This window comes from Panthera onca, chromosome A2, assembly GCF_046562875.1.
Source record: "Panthera onca isolate mPanOnc1 chromosome A2, mPanOnc1 haplotype 2, whole genome shotgun sequence".
In the NCBI taxonomy this organism is placed as follows: Eukaryota; Metazoa; Chordata; class Mammalia; order Carnivora; family Felidae; genus Panthera; species Panthera onca.
In genome coordinates, this window is record NC_138340.1 from 90,202,632 (window position 1) to 90,220,486 (window position 17,855).

The following is a 17,855-nucleotide window of genomic DNA, read 5'->3' on the forward strand; positions in this document are numbered from 1 at the left end:
ACCTCTCAGCCATCTGTATGTATTACTTGGAAGAATGTTTATCATCTTCTGCCCACTTTTTAATTAGGTTGTTTGGTTGTTTGCTGTTGAGTTGTGTGTATCATTTCTATATTTTTTATATTTTATATTATTTTTATATTTATATATTTATATATATTTAATATATAAATTATATAATTAATTAATATATTAATTAATTATATTATAATAATTAATTATAATTATATAATTATAATAATTAATTAATATATTAATTATATAATTAAATGATTAAATATATATTTTATATATTATATATTTATATTTATATATAAAATATATTATATATATTTTATATTATATTTTATATTATCTGATCAATGGTTTTGAAAATATTTTCTACTATGTTGTCGATTGCCTTTTTTTTCTGATTCTTTGTTTTGCAAAAGCTTTGTAATTCAACATAGTTCTACTTGTTCATTTTTGCTTTTGTTGCTTGTGATTTTGTTGTCACATCCAAAATAATCATTTTGCCAAGACCCATGTTAAGAAACATTTCCCCTGTGTTTCCTTCAGTAGTTTTACAGTTTGGGATCTTGAGTGTAATAATTTAAGCCATTTCAAGTTAATTTTGGGGAGTGGTATAAGATAGGAGTCAAGTTTCATTCTTCTGCATGTTATAGTCTAGTTTTCCCAACACCACTTATCCAAGAAACTATCTTTCCTGCATTGATTCTACTTGATTCCCTTGTCAAATATTAGTTAACCATATATTCAAGGGCTTACTTCTGTGCTCTAGATTCTGTTCTACTCTTCTATGTGTCTATACTTATGTCCGTACTGTACTGTTTTGATCACAACAGCTTTGTAATAAAGTTTGAAATCAGGAAGTATAATGACTCCAGCTTTGTTCTTACTCAAGATTCCTTTGGTGATTCAGAGTCTTCTGTTATTACAAATTTTAGGATCATTTTTCTCTTATTACGAAAAATGTCTTTGGAATTTTGATAGGGCTTGCATTGAGTCTTTAGATGGCTCTGTGTAGTATGGACGTTATAACAACATTAATTTTTCTGATGCAGAAACAGGATATCTTTTCATTTATTTGTGTCTTCAATTTTTTTCATTAGTGTCTTAAATTTTGTAAATGAAATATATTTGACATACTATAAATTTAAGTTTACAAAATGTTAACTTGATACATTTATATATTGTGATATAAATGCCATAGCAGCAATCATTACCTTACATTATTACCTCCATCACCTTACATTATTATACTCCTTTTTAGTGATTAATCAAGTTCTAGTCTCTTAGCAAGTTTGTTATAATACCATTGAATAATGGTTATAATATCATCATTAGCGGTTATAATACCATTGTTTTCTGTATTTACTACACTTCCCATGAGATCTAAGAGCTTTTTTTTACTACTCATATGTTTGTGACCTCAAACAATATTTGTCCTTCCCCTCCACGCTCCCATCCCTTGGTAACCATTTTACTCCGTTTCTATGAATTTGGCTTTTTTAGATTCCACATATGACTGATACCATACATTTTGTCTCTCTCAGACAAATTTCCTCAAATTCCATTCATGTCTTCACAAATGGCAGGATGTTGTATATATCTTTCACTCCTGGATTAAAGATATTCCTACATATTTTGATGCTATTGTAAATGGAATTGTGTTTCTTTTTCAGATAGTTTTTTTTTTGTTAGTGTATAGACACAACTAATCTTTTTATATGAATTTCATGTCCTGCAACTTTACTTACTTTGTTGATTAGTTCCAGCGGTCTTTTGGTAGAGTCTTCAGGGATTTTCTCTGTATGAGATCTTATCTTGCATAAACAGAGATAGTTTGACTTCTCTCTTTCCAATCTGGATATCTTGTACTTAGTTTTCTTGCCTGATTGCTCTGGTAGAACTTCCAGTGCTATACTGAATAGGAGTGGAGAGTGAGTACTTTCGTCTTGTTCCTGATCTTAGGAAGAAAGTTTTCAATCTTACACCATTGAGTTCTTTATATATGGCCTTTGTTATGTTGACATGCATTCCTTTTTTATCCAATTTCTTAACATGCATGGATGTTGAATCTTTTGAAATGCTTCTTTTCCATCTCTTGAGATAATCACAAGATTTTTACCATTTTATTTACTACATTTAATATGTTGCATCAATATATTGATCTACCCTGGTATCCCACTTGATCAGGGTGTATGATCCTTTTATGTACTGTAGAATGTGGTTTGCTAGTATTTTGTTGAGAATTTTTGCGTATATATTTATCTGTAGGGACATTCACCTGTAATTTTCTTACAGTGTCCTAATGTGGCTTTGGTATGAGGGTAATGGTGGCCTCACAAAGTAAAGTTTAGTTTTGGAGTATTACCTCCTATTTTTAAGAAGAGTTTGAGAAGGACTGGTATTAATTTTTTTTTAATGTTTGGTAGAATTCACCTATGAAGTAATCTGCTCCTGGTGTATTCTTTGTTGGAAAGCTTTCCATTTCTGTTTCAATCCTGTCATTCATCATTGGTCTGTTCAGATTTTCTGTTTCTTGATGATTCAGTCTTGGTAGATTCTATGTTTCTAAGAATTTAAAGTTAAAATTGTTTATAGTAGTATATGGTCCTTGTATTTCTGTGTTACTAGGAGTAATGTCTACTTTTTGACTTCTAATGTTTTTTTAATGTTTATTTTTGAGAGACAGAGAGTGAACACATGGGAGGGGCAGAGAGAGGGAGACACAGAATCTGAAGCAGGCTGCAGGCTCTGAACAAGCCATGAGCACAGAGCCTAATGTGGGGCTCAAACTCACCGCAAGATCATGACCTGAGCTGAAGTAGGTCACTTAACTGACTGAGCTCCCCCCAGGCACCCCTTTCACTTCTGATTCTTCTTTTTCTTAGTCTAGTTAAGGATTTGTCAACCTTTTTATATATTTTTTTAAAAAATACCTTTTACTCGTAATGATCTTTTCTATTAACTTTTTAATCTCTATTTACTTTTGCTCTGATTTTTTCATGTTTTTTTCTTCTACTAACCTCGGACTTAAGTTCTTCTTTTTCTTACTCCTTGAGGTGTAAATGTAGGGTGCTTATTCAAGAGCTTTCTTTTCTTTTAAGGTAGGGATTAATTTCTCTTTTAGAACTGTTAGTCTACACCACAGTAATTTTGATATATTCCATTCCATTTTCACTTGTTTCAAGTATTTTTTATTTGTTTTTATTTCTTGGATTCATTGCTCAGGAGCTTCTTGTTTAATTTCCATACATTTGTGAATTTTCCTTTTTTTTCCTATTATTGATTTCACTTTTCATAACATTGTGGTCAGAAAGGCAACTGGTGTAATTTCAGTCTTCTTACATTTGCCAAGATGTGTTTTATGATTTAACATATGGTATATCATAGAAAATGTTCTGTGCATGCTTGAAAAGGATATGTATTTTGCTACTGTTGGGTACAATTATCTGAACGTGTTTAGGTCCATTTGGTATAGTTCAAGTCCTGTGTATCCATACTGATTTTCTGTCTGGATGATATAACCTTTGTTTAAAGTGGGGTATTCAAGTCCCTTACTATTAATGTATTATGTTTCTCCCTAGAGATATATTAGTATTCGCTTAGTATATTTACATGCTCCGGTATGGATGAATATTTATAATTATTATAGCCTATTGATAAATTGACCTGTTTATTGAAAAATTATTTGTTTTTTGTTACAATCTTCAGCTTAATATCTATTTTTCTTATAAGTATACCTACCTCTGTTTTCTTTTCATTTCCAGTTGCATAGAATGTCTTTCTCCCCTATATTCACTTTGAGCCTAGGTGTGTCCTTAAAGCTAAGGCAAGTCACTTGTAGGCAGCATATAACTAAGCTATTTTTTAATCCATTTAGCCACAGTGTCTCTTGATTGGAGAATTTAGTCCTTTTACATTTAAAGTAATTTTTCATAGGTAAAGACTTATTAATGCCATGTTAACTTTTTCTGGCTGGAGCCCTACCAAGGAAGCTACTTTGGACCATGGGATGGATATGCCTGGGTCCCCCAGAGCCTACAGGGAGTGACCCAGAGAGATACGTGTAAGCCTGGTACTGGGAAAGGCGGATTCTGGAGTCTTCCCTGAGATGAGCCACTTTACCATCCATTTCTCATGAGGAAATGTCTCTTTCATTCTTTTTCTCTGTGATAGGCTACTTAGACTTGTAGGATGTGTAATGGGGGATATGTGAATCTATTCTTCCTACTGTTACCAAACCCAAGTTTGGCTGTCCCTTGCTTGAGAGGCCAATACTCAAGAGATGAGTCTTGATTGGAAAGGAACTTGAGCTTTATTCAGGAGGCTGGCCACCTGGGGAGAAGGCGGATTCTTGTTCAAAAGCCCACTCCCAGGTTTCTAAGCCTGGCCCAAGGGTTTTTAAAGGGTTTTAGGGTAATCAGCAAAGAGAGTGCAGTGGCCTGCAACATTTCTTAATGATGTGTAGACCGGATGTTGCCAGCTACAAACATTATCTCAGTGGGAGGAGGTTGTTGTGGAGGGGGTCTGGTTCTTGTTTTTTGGTGTGCAGGAGTACTCTGTTACTTCTGCCAAAAAGGGCAAGGTCTACCAATCCCCAAAACCATTTGTGTAACCTAAAAAATAAACACATTTTGCTAAAAAATTGTGAAGCTAATCCAAAATCTGAGGCAGCTTCAAAGAGACTTGCTGAATTCTGTGGCCAGGAAAATTCTGGTCTTTCAGTCCTCGAGGTCAGTGGTCTGCAAATCTCAAAGAAAGTAATTTCATTCTGTTACAGATCGAGGGTCTTAGGTCAGCAGGTGAGGAGTGTGTTATCTTGAAGCCACTTTACCCTTAAGACCAACTGGAGTGCTCTTATACTACCCTCCTGAATGTATCTTTTTTTTTTTTTTAATTTCTGTACTTCCTGCATATGCTTCACCCATATAAGCCCTGATCTGGATCTTTGGTTCTGTGTGCAGAATAGTTGTTCAGATTGATGTTTACGTGTGTGGTGGTGTGGAGGCATATTATTATGCCACCACTTCATTTTAAGCTTAACATAAGATTTACATGTTCTATAGTCAGTTAGACATCTTTTATGTGTTGCTGGACCATATTATACAGTATTCATTTAAACTTTTCTCATATAATTGTATAAACAACTCAGCACCTGGTATTGACATTTAACTCACTAATCCATACATTCATTTCTTAAGTTTATTTAGGTGTTTTTTTTTTTTTTTTACTTTTGTGATTTTGGTATACATTTGAAGATATTCTAAGGACTTTCTGAATTTTAAAAGGGCTATTTTTTATTCTAAACCATCTGATGAAATAGAATACCTGTAATTTGGCTACAAGTATTGCAAATTGGCAGTAATATGTGTTGTTCCAAGTCAGTCAAATAATTGCAAATACTCAGTTTGTTCATATATTACTATAATTTGAATCAATAATATTCCCAATTATTAACGATGATAATTAAACCAAAATGTAATTTGCTTTATATGTGTCCATGAGAGATGTTATATGAATATACTAAATACACATCCCTTCTTTAAAGATATTCCTATATACATACAGTTCATGGTTTTTCAGGATTTCCACTGAACAAAAAATCTAACTGTATTAAAATGCAAATAAGCATAATGATAGCCAATAAGTGAGTCATAAAACTAAATTTCAAAAATATATTTAATGGTTTCTAAACATTTTCCATTAGAAGTAACCATATTGTGGTAGTTCTTAAAAGTAAACTCATTTTTAAAGCCTGATTGTCAGTTGCTAAATTATGTTTTTGTGATTGCACCTTGTAAACCTTTGTCAGTTTTTTTGCGAGAAACCCAGTTATCCAGTAGAGTAGCTACTGGATAGTTACCATTATCAGTAATGTAATAAATATTACTGGACTTGGAATGCAATTTAGGTTGAAAACAGAAATACTATTTCCACCAGCACTTAGACTCTTGTGTTCCAAGATCAGTGAATTTGCAAAGTGTACACACATAAGAATATTGATAGATATAGATATATATAAATAGATATCCAGAAATGGCAGGGAACTGAAAACATTGGTGAATAGCAGTAAAATCAATGATTCAATCCACTAAACCAACTTAATGAACAGTCTAAGTTGTGTGACAAATTACCAATTTAAATTTTTTGCATTATAGTGTGAATACATGGGTAGTATTTGGCAAAAAATATATTTAGCACTTAGAAAACTGTTTTGTTTTCTTGGACAATATATGCGTATTTTCTGAACATTTAAAAAAAATATTCTAAGACTTGAGGCACCTGGGTGGCTCTTCCGGTTAAGCCTCTGACTCTTGATTTCGGCTCAGGTCATTTCACAGTTTGTGGAATCAAGCCCTGTATCAAGCTCTGTACTAACAGTACAGAACCTGCTTAGGATTCCTGTTCCCTCTGTCTCTGCATCTCTATTGAAATAAATAAATAAACTTAATTATAAGACTAAATTATTAAGTCTCTCTCTCTGTCTCTCTCTCTCTCTCTCTCTCTCTCTCTCTCTATATATATATATATGTGATATACATACACACACACACACATATATGTACATATATATATGATACACACACATATATATATATAACACACACACATATATATGTATATGTATATATATATTATGTATATATATATATATTGTATATATTATATATATACATATATAATACCAAACAGATGAACAAATCTATCTATCTATGGAGAGAGAGGAGAGGGGTAGAGAGAGAGAGAATGAGAGAATCTTAATCATGCCCTAGGCTCAGCATGGAGCCTGACATGGGGCTTGATCCCATGACCCTGGGACCATGACCTGAGCCAAAATCAAGAGTCTGACGCTCAACCAGCTGAACCACCCACGCACCCCTAAGTCTGTATTTGATGAAGTTATTCTAATACTCTAAGCTCAGTAATATTTATCTATTTGAATGGTAACACACATGGTCATGGTCCAGTTTTATTTATTTCATTATTTTTATGAAAAATATGTATGAAAATATAAGGCAAATATTCTGTAAGCAATATTTCATGTAAATGCATTTGGTTATTAATCTTCAGGACTTTCAGTTGTAACTTTGCAATCATAATTGTCTCATATCAATTTATTTCAGTGACAATAGCCTTTTCCACTCTTTTTTAAAATTATTTTTTTTAATTTAAATCCAAGTTAGTTAACATATAGTATAAACATATAGTGTAATAATAATTTCAGGAACAGAATTCACTGGTTCATCACTTACATATAATACCCAGTGTTTATCGCAACAAGTGTCCTCCATGTCGGTCACCCCTTCAGCCCCTCCCCCCACCCAACGTCCAACAAGCAACCCTCAGTTTGTTCTCTGTCTTTAAGAGTCTCTTATGGTCTGTCTCCCTGTTTTTATATTATTTTTGCTTCCCTTCCTTTTTGGTCATCTATTTTGTATCTTAAATTCCACGTGTGAGTGAAGTCATATGATATTTGTCTTTCTCTGACTAATTTCACTTAGCATAATACACTCTAGTTCCATCCACGTTGTTACAAATGGCAAGATTTCATTCTTTTGATAGCTGAGTAATATTCCATTGTGTGTGTGTGTGTGTGTGTAAGTATATATGTGTGTGTGTGTGTGTGTGTGTGTGTGTGTGTGTGTGTGTATATATATATATATATATATATATACATATATATATATATATATATATATATATAAAACATCTTCTTTAACCATTCATCAACCTGTGGACATTTGGCTGTTTCCATAACTTGGCTATTGTCAATAGTGCTGCTATCAACATCAACATTGGGGTGCCTGTGTCCCTTTGAATCAGCACTCCTGTATCCTTTGAATAAATACCTAGTAGTGCACTTGCTGGGTTGTAGGGTAGTTCTATTTTTAATTTTTTGAGGAACCTCCATACTGTTTTCCAAAGTGGCTTCACCAGCTTGCATTCCCACCAACAATGCAAGAGAGATCCTCTTTCTCTGTATTCTTGCCAACATCTGTTGTTGCCTGAGTTGTTCATGTTAGCCATTCTGACAGGTGTGAGGTGGTATCTCATTGCGGTTTTGATTTGTATTTCCCTGACGATGAGTGATGTTGAGCATCTTGTCATATGTCGGTTAGCCATCTGGATGTCTTTGGAAAAGTGTCTATTCCTGTCTTTTGCCTCTTTCTTCACTGGATTATTTGCAGGAGGGGGGGGTTATTGAGCTTAATAAGTTCTTTATAGACTTTGGATACTAACCCTTTATCAGGTATGTCATTTGCAAATATCTTCTCCCATTCCGTCACTTGCCTTTTAGTTTTGCTAATTGTTTCCTTCACTGTGCAGAAGCTTTTTATTTTGATGAGGTCTAAATAGTTCATTTTTCCTTTTGTTTTTCTTGCTTCTGGTGATATGTCAAGTAAGAACTTGCTATGGCTGAGGTCAAAGAGATTTTTGCCTGCTTTCTTTTCTAGGATTTTGATGGCTTCCTGTCTTATGTTTAGGGCTTTTATCCATTTTGAGTTTCTTTTTGTGTATCATGTAAGAAAGTGGTCCAGGTTCATTCTTCTGCATGTCACTGTCCAGTTATCCCAATGCAATTTGTTGAAGACACTGTCTTTTTTCCATTGAATACTCTTTTCTGCTTTGTCAAAGATTAGTTGGCCCTATGTTTGTGGGTCCATTTCTGGGTTCTCTAGTCTGTTCCATTGATCTCAGATGGGGTTATGTTTCAAAGCCCCATGCTTCAGGGGCACCTGAGTGGCTCAGTCAGTTAAGCGTTCCACTTAGGCTCAGGTCATGATCTCGCAGTTCCTGAGTTCAAGCCTCACGTGGGGCTCTGTGCTGACAGCTTGGAGCCCGGAGCCTGCTTCAGATTCTGTGTCTCCCTCTCTCTCTGCCCCTCCCCCCACTCACACTCTGTCTCTCTGAAGAAATAAATAAAAATAAAAACCCCATGCTTCAGTAATACCCCTGTGACTAGGACCTGCGCCAACTCTACGGGGAAGGGTCTCGCTGAGCAATGGCCAGTTTCTGGCTTGCCCCAGAAAACATTTTGTGGTATCTCCCAGCAGCAGAGGTTCAGAGATTCTGGCAAAACACAACACACAGCTGGCACAAGGTTTCATTATGACGTACTTGTCCCATTACCAGCAAACGTGGCTGCTCTTTAGGGTCTGCTGGACCTTTGCGTGTGGGGAGGCCCTATGAGCTCTACCCAATGCCCTCCTGGCAGGGGAACCACTTCTCCCTGCCTGGCACACAGTGTCTGTCTCTGGGGATTCTCCCCACTTCCCCACAGGGCACCGCCAGGCACTGAGCTCAAGAACTTCAGGCTCTGGGCTCCACTGATTAGTATTGAAACCCTCTCCTCTCTTCCTGTCCGTGGTTTTGGGGAACAGACTTCTCACTCTCCTGTGGGGGTTTTCACTCTTCCTCTCCTGCCTCTTTTGGGGGAGTGCTTTTCTTGCACAGTCCTCTTACACTGCATTCTCCTCCTTTCGCTTTTGCTGCCGTCTCTCTGCAAAAACAGCTCCTTACTCACTGCGGATTTTCTCCCCCCCCCCCCTCCAGTTCCCCTCTCCCCACCGATTGCCTGCGAGTTCCGTGGCTCACCTTATGCAGATTGTTGTGTTCATCCTCAGGTCAGTTTCCTAGATGTTCAAAATGGTTTGGTGCTGATCTAGCGGTGGTTCAGGGACGAGACGAGCTCGGGGTCTCCGTGCTGCTCCAGAATCTTAAATCCTCTCTGCAGCCTTTTCCACTCTGAAATGTCCTAATATGATGCTTGATTTCCATACCAATATCTGCTCTGTTTTCTAGATATAAGTGACAAACCCATCCTTTCAGGTGCTCTCATTTATTTCTTTTTTTTATTTTCAGTAGACTTTAATTTTAGAGCAGTTTTAGGTTGACAGCAAACCTGAGTTGAAGGGACAGAGATTTTTCTGTGTACTTGCCGCCCTCATTTTACAAAATCTCTCCTATTATCAAAATCCTATGCCAAAGTACTTTGATATAACTGATGAACCTACATTGACACATCATTGTACCCAAGGTCTATAGTTTACCATAAAATTACTCTTGGTGTTGTGCCGTCTGTGGGTTTGGATAAATGTATAATGACATGTATTCACCATTATATCATCATATGGAGTGATTTCACTGCCTTAAAATTTCACCATGCTTGACCTATTCGCTCTCCCACCTCCCCAATCGCAGGCAACCAATGATTTTTTTTTCCTGTCTCCAAAGTTTTGCCTTTTACAGAATGCCATACACTGATAATCATGTAGTATAGAGCCTTTTTGGGTTGGCCTTTCATTTGGTAACTTGTATTTAAGTTTCCTCCCTCTTTTCGTGCCTTGATCACTCTGTTTTATTTACCACTGAATTCTATTCCATTGTCGAGAGATACCACAGTTTGTTTATAAATTGAATTACTGAAAGATATCTGGGATGCTCCCAAGTTTTTGCAATTATGAGTAAAGCTATTAAAAACATCCCTGTACAGGTTATTGTATGGACATAAGTGTTCATTGCCCGTGGATAAATAGGCAGCAACATGATTGCTGCATCACATGGTAAGAATGTGTTTTGTATTTTAACAAACTACCAAAATGTTTTCTAAAGTATCCATATCGTTGTGCATTTTAACCAGCGACAAATGACAGTTCCTGTTGTTTCTCATCACCCCTGCACTTGGTGTTATTTGTGTTCTAGATTTTGACCAGTCTAATAGGTGGCTGGTGGTACCTCACCGGGGTTTTGTTTTTGTTTTTTTAAGGTTTATTTAATTTTTTGAGAGAGACAGAGACAGAGAGAGACAGCATGAGCAGGGGAGGGGCAGAGAAAGAGACACACACAGAATCTGAAGCGGGCTCCAGGCTCTGGTCTGTCATCATAGAGCCCGATGCGGGGCTTGAACTCAAGAATCGCGAGATCATGAGCTGAGCTGAAGTCAGACGCTTAACTTCGTAAACCACCCAGGTGCCCCCCTCACTGCTGTTTTAATTTGCCTTTCCCCGACGATGTAAGATGTGGACCATCTTGATATGTGCTTATTTGCCATCTGTATATCTTCTTTGGTCAAGCATCCGTTTAAGTCTTTGGCTCGTTTTCTGATGAGGTATTCTTACTCGAGTTTTAAGGTTTCTTTTTATAATTGAAGAACAGTCCCGTATCAGATGTGTCATTTGCAAGTATCTTTTTTCTCATTCAGTGGAATGTCTTGTCATTCTTTTCACATTGTCTTTCATGGAGTAGATGTTTTTAACTTTAATGATATCCACCTTATCAGTTACTTCTTTCATGGCTAGTGCCTTTGGTGTTGTATCCAAACACATCATCATGATACACAAGGCCTTCCAGGTTTTTTTTTCCCTGTTGCCTTCTAGGAGTTTGATGTTTTCTGTCTTCTTCAATTTCTTTCATCGTTGTCTTAGAGTTTTCAGTGTTCAGTTCTTTTACCTCCTTTGTTCAATTTATTTCTAGATATTTTATTCTTTCTGATGCAACAATAAATGGGATTATTTCCTTAATTTCTCTTTATACTCGTTCATTATTAGTGTACAGAAATCCAACAGATTTTTATATATTAATTCCTTATCCTGCAACTTTATTGAATTCATCTATTAGCTCTCGCAGTGTTGTTGGCAGAGTCTTTAGGGTTTTTTATATATGTCACCTCCAAATAGTGACAATTTATACTTCTGCGTTTCTGATTTGCTAGTTTTTCCAGCTAGGGTTACCAATACTATGTTGAATAAAAGTGGGTAGCATGGGATCCTTGTCTTCTTCCTAATCTTAGAGCAAATGCTTTTAGCTTTTCACCATCAAGTACGATATTAGCTGTGGGTTTGTGGTATACGACCTTTAATATGTTGAAGCATGTTCTTTCCAAATCCACTTTGTTGAGAGTTTTTATCATAACTCACTGTGAAACTTTCAAAATGGCTTTAGTACATTTACTGGGACGAACATAAGATTTTAGCGTTTCATTCTGTTAATGTGGCATTTCACACGGATAGACTTACAGAGGTGGAAACATTCTTACACCCATGGAATGAATCCTACTTGTTCATACTGTGTGTTCTCTCTAATGTATTACTGAATCCTGAATTTATCGTGTTCACATTTTGTTGAGGATTTTTGCATCTGTGTTCATCAGGGTTATTGGCCTCTAAGTTTGTTTTCTTGTACTGTCCTTTTCCTGGTTTTAATAGAACATTTTATGATTCCACGTTCTTTCCTTTTTTGAGCATATTGTCACAATTGTTTTGGGGTTTTTGTTCTAAACTTTTTTAGTGATTGCTTAGCGTTTGCAGTGTGTGTGACTAACCCATGTCTACTTTTAAATAATACTCTAACACTTCACAGGTAAGGCAAGTATCTTATAATTACAAGTAATCATAATTCCTCCCATTCATTCCTTGTATTATTTCTGTCATTCATTTCATATTTGTATCAGCAAACATAACATTTGAGAATGTTTATATTTGTGTGTGTAACACTGTCTTTTGAAGAGGGGAAGTTTTTAATTTTGATGATATCCAGTTTATAGATTTTTTCACTTATGAATCATACTTTTGATATAATGATTAGAAAATGTTTTCTTCTAGAAGTTTTATAATTTTAACTTTATATCAGGTCTATAATCCATTATAATTTAATTTTCAATATGATGTGAGGTATGAAAGGTTTTGTTTTTTTTTTTGCAGGGGGGAGAACTAGGGATACAGAGTTGTTCTAGTATATGTAAATATCTACAAAGTGGCTTAGTTAATATCTACAAACTGCCTAAGCTAAGATTTTGTTGAATCTATTCATAAATTTTTACAAAATTCCTATCAACAACATCGAGTCTTCTAAATCATAGACATATACTCTGAGGACTACAAAATAGCTAAGGAAATTAAGATAAAATATGTGAAAAGTTAGCTCATGTTGATCACATTTTTTGTTGGGCGTACCTTTATAGATTTCACAATTGTATATAATTTTAAATGGTATTGTAAAATTTCATTTTCCATTGCTTTTGTGTAGAAATACAATGATTTCATATCATAATTTATAATACACAATGTTGATAGACTAGCTTATTAACTTCTAGTAGTAATTTTGTAGATTCATCAAATTTTCTGCATAGATCTTCACATCATCGATGAATAAAGACATTTTTACTTCTTCCTTTCCTATGTGGATGCCTTTTAATTCTTACTCTTTTATTTCCATGCCTAAATCTTCCTTGTAATGTGGAAATAAAAGTGCTAAGAGCCAACACCTTGACATTTTTCCTGATTTTTTGGGGGGAGAGCATACATCTCTTTGGCATTAAGAGTATTATTAGCTGTTTGTTCCCTTCTGTTCTTAGTTTCATAAGAAGAATGTATTTTGGATTATGTAAAACACATTTTGTCATGCATCAACTGAGATAATAGGATTTTTTAGCTTATTAATATTGTGAATTACTTCACTGACATTACAAAGTTAAACCAACTTTGCAATCTTGGGGTAAACCTCATGTAGTCATGATGTATTACTATCTTTTTAATATTGTTGAATTCGCTTTGTTAATTTCCATTTAGAATTTTTGCATCTATATTTATGAAGAATATGGTCCTGATGTTGTTTTCTATTCTCCTATTGTCATTCTTTAGTTAGTATTGGTATCACTAAAATGCTAATTTCACAAAATTATTTTGAAAACATTCACCTTTTTCAGTTTTCTGAGGAAGTTTTTATACGTGTGGCATTATTTCTTCTTTCAATGTTCAGTGTAATTCCTCAGTGAAGCCATTTAGCTCTAGGGTTTAATTTGTTGGCAGTTTTAAAACTACAAATTATTTTTTTAAGAATAGGTCTAGTCAAGTTATCTACTTCTTTTTGAGAATACTTTGATAGTTTGTGTTTTTTTATGTTTTTCCCATTTCAGTTGATTCATTTCTTCATGAATATATTTCGATACTCTGTGTCTTTCATGAAGTATGTCCATGTCAGCTAACTTCTTGACAAAATGGCATAAACTTGTTCATAATATTATGATTTTCCTTGAAATAATTATAGATTGGGGAGCATCTGACTTTGACTCAGGTCATGATCTCACAGTTCGTGGGTTCGAGCCCTGCATCAGGCTCTGTGCTGACAGCTCAGAGCCTGGAGCCTGCTTCACATTCTGTGTCTCCCTCTCTCTCTGCCCCTCCCCTGCTCATGTTCTCTCTCTCTCTCAAAAATGAATAAATGTTAAAAACTTTTAAGTAAATATTTATAGATTATGTCATGTGACATCATGTGTCTCATCCTGATACTGCTTAATTTGTGACTTTTCTTTTTTATCCTGAACAGTTTAGAGTGTTATGAATTTTAATCATCTCAAACAACTAGGTTTTGAGTTATTCATTAAGTACTTTCTATCAAGTGCAAAAAATATTTAGCATTTTTATGTACTTTTTAAATTAATTAGCCAATGTATCATTATGAAATCACCTTATGTAGCCCTGTCAATATGTTTTTGCTTTGAAACCAACTTTGTTACCAGCTTTGGTTTGATTAGTGTTAATATCATATGTATTTTACTACCCTTTTACTTTACCCCGTTTCTTTCTTTATGTTTACAGTACATTTCTTGTAGGCATCATATGGTTCTCACTTTTTATACAGTCCTGTAATTATTTCTCTTTAATGGTGGTGTTTAGACCATTTCCACATAATGTCATTATTATTAAGGTTAAGTTTAACCATACAATTTTCTATTTGTGTTCTACTGGTTCAATCTGTTCTTTGCTACCTTTTTTGTCTCTTTTCTCCTTTGTTCAGATCTAATATAATTTTTTTGTTTATTTAATTTTTGAAAGAGAACATGGACACAACTCAGGGAGGGGCAAATAGGGGGAGAGAATCCCAAACAGGCTCTGTGCTATCTGCTCAGAGCCCGATATGGGGCTCCATCTCACAAACTGTGACATCATGACCTGAACTGAAATAGAGAGTCGTATACTTAACCAGTTGAGCCACCTAGGTGTCCCAAGATCTAGTATAATTTTTTAATGATCCACTTTATGAGTTTTGTTGACATATGGACAGCAATTGTTGTTGTTGAAATTTTAGGGTTATTTTAGTTACAGTAAAAATATTTAATATATCACAATATAACTTAAAATGGATATTATACCAACTTAGAAACTTTGTTTCATTTTTTGTTATACAACTTCTAAATATTATATAAACACCAGGTTGTATCACTCTTGTTATTTAAGAGTCAGTAATGTGTTAACAATTTTTTTTTAACATTTTTTTAATGTTTATTTTTGAGACAGAGCATGAGCGGGGGGGGGGGGGGGGGGGGGTAACAGAGAGAGAGAGGGAGACACAGAATCTGAAGCAGGCTCCAGACTCTGAGCTATCAGCACAGAGCCCTGACACAGGGCTCGAACTCATGGACTGTAAGATCATGACCTGAGCCGAAGTCAGATGCTTAGCCGACTAAGCCACCCAGGCACCCCTGTCTTAACAAATTTTAAATGATGCCAAAAAATGTCATTTTTACCCATGTATTTACCCTGTCTAGTGCTTTTCCTTCCTTTGTGTGGATTCATGTTTATATTGAATATCATTTTTTCCATCTTAGAAAGTACTTTTTTTTTTTTTTTTTTTTTTTAAATGTTTTTAACGCTTATTTATTTTTGAGACAGAGAGAGACAGAGCATAAACGGGGGAGGGTCAGAGAGAGGGAGACACAGAATCCGAAGCAGGCTCCAGGCTCTGAGCCGTCAGCCCAGAGCCCGACGCGGGGCTCGAACTCACAGACCGCGAGATCGTGACCTGAGGTGAAGTCGGACGCTTAACCGACTGAGCCACCCAGGCGCCCCAGAAAGTACTTTTTTATTGAAGTATAGTGAATACACAATTTTATATTAGTTTTAAGTATATAGCATGTTTTGATAACTCTGTAATTTATGCTGTGTTCACCTAGGTATAGCTACAACCTGTCACCATGCAGTGCCATTACAATACCATTGACTGTATACCCTCTGTAGCTTTTATTCCCATGACTTAACATTCCCATAACTGAAAAGCTGTACCTTACATTGCCCTGCACTCATTTTGCATTTTGCCCATCTCCCAACCTTACTCCTTTCTGGTAACCCTAAATTTGTTCTCTGTATTTATGGCTCTGTTTCTGCTTTTTGTTTGTTCATTTATTCCTTTGTTTTGTTTTCTAGAGTCTATATAAAAGTGAAATTATATGACATTTGCCTTTTTCTGTCTTATTTCATTTGGTGGTCACAAATGCCCAGACCTCATTATTTTTAATTGCTGAGTAATATTCCTGTGTGTGTGTGTGAGAGAGAGAGAGAATGTGTGAGTATGTTCCACATCTTTATTCATCTATTGATGAATATTTGGATTGCTTTCCTGTCATGGCTATTGTAGATAATTGCAGCAAAAAAAAAAAAAAAATAGGGATGCACAGATCTTTTCAAATTAGTATTTTCCTTTTCTCTGAGTAACTACTCAGTAGTGGATCATATGATATTTCTATTTTTAATTTTTTAAGGACTCTCCATCCTGTTTTCACTAATGGCTGCACCAGTTTGCATTCCCACCAGCAGTGCAGGAAGGTTCCTTTTTCTCCACATCCTTGCCAGGACTTGTTATTTCTTGTCTTTTTTACTCTAGCCATTCTGGTAAGTGTAATATCTCCTTGTGGTTTTGATTTACATTTCTCTGATGATGTGGTAACACATCATTTCATGCGTCTATTTGCCATATATATTTCTTCTTTGGAAAAATGTCTATCAGGTCATTTTTAATCAGATTATTTATCTTTTTTTTACGGCTTTTTGGTACAAGTTCTTTATTTCAGATATTAACTCCTAATCAGATGGATTATGTGAAAATACCCTCTCCTACTCACAGGGTTGCCTTTTCATTTTGTTGCTGGTTTTTTCACTGTGCAAAAATTTTTATATTGCTGTAGTCCCAGTATTTATTTTTACTTAGGTTTCCTCAGGCAACAGAAACAAATCTGGAGAAATATTGCTAAGACTGATGTCAAATACATTCCTGCCTATGTTTTCTCCTAGAAGTTGTAAGGTTTTAGGCCTCAAATTTAGGTCTTTAACCCATTTTGAGTTTACTTTGCATGTAATTGTCCAGTTTTTTCAGTGAAATTTATCTTTTCCTCATTATTTTTTTTGTTCGCCTCCTTTGTCATAGATTAATTGACCATATAAGCATGTTTGTTTTTTCCTGGCCTCCCTATTCTGTCCTTTTTCTCTGTGTATCTGCTTTTGTGCCAAGATCAGACTGATTTGATTACTACAGTCTCCTAGTACCTTTTGAAATCTGGGATTGAGACATCTCTAGCTTTGTTCCTATTTCTCAATATTGCCTTGACTATTAAGGTCATTTGTGCCTTGACTATTAAGGTGTGTGTGCGTGTGTGTGTGACTTCATACAAATTTTCATATTACTTGTTCTGTGAAAAATTCTGTTGGTATTTTGTTAGAGATTGCATTGAATCTGTCGATTTTCTGGGCAGTATGAACATGTTAACAAACATTGATTCTTCCAATTCACAAACATGAGATAATTTTACGTTTATGTCATATTCACGTTCTTTATTCTTTGGCATTTAATCTTTTTGGTACAGTTGTAAATGGAATTGTTTTCTGAATTTCTCTTTCTGCTGCTTCATTGTTAGTGTAAAGAAACTCAGTTTCTATGTATTAATTGTGTATCCTGCAACTTTAGCGAATTCATTTTTTACTTCTAATTGGCACTTTAGAGTTTTTTAATGTAATATGTCATCTGCAAACAGTGATGGTTTAAATTCTTCCTTACCAATTTGGATGTCTTCTATTTCT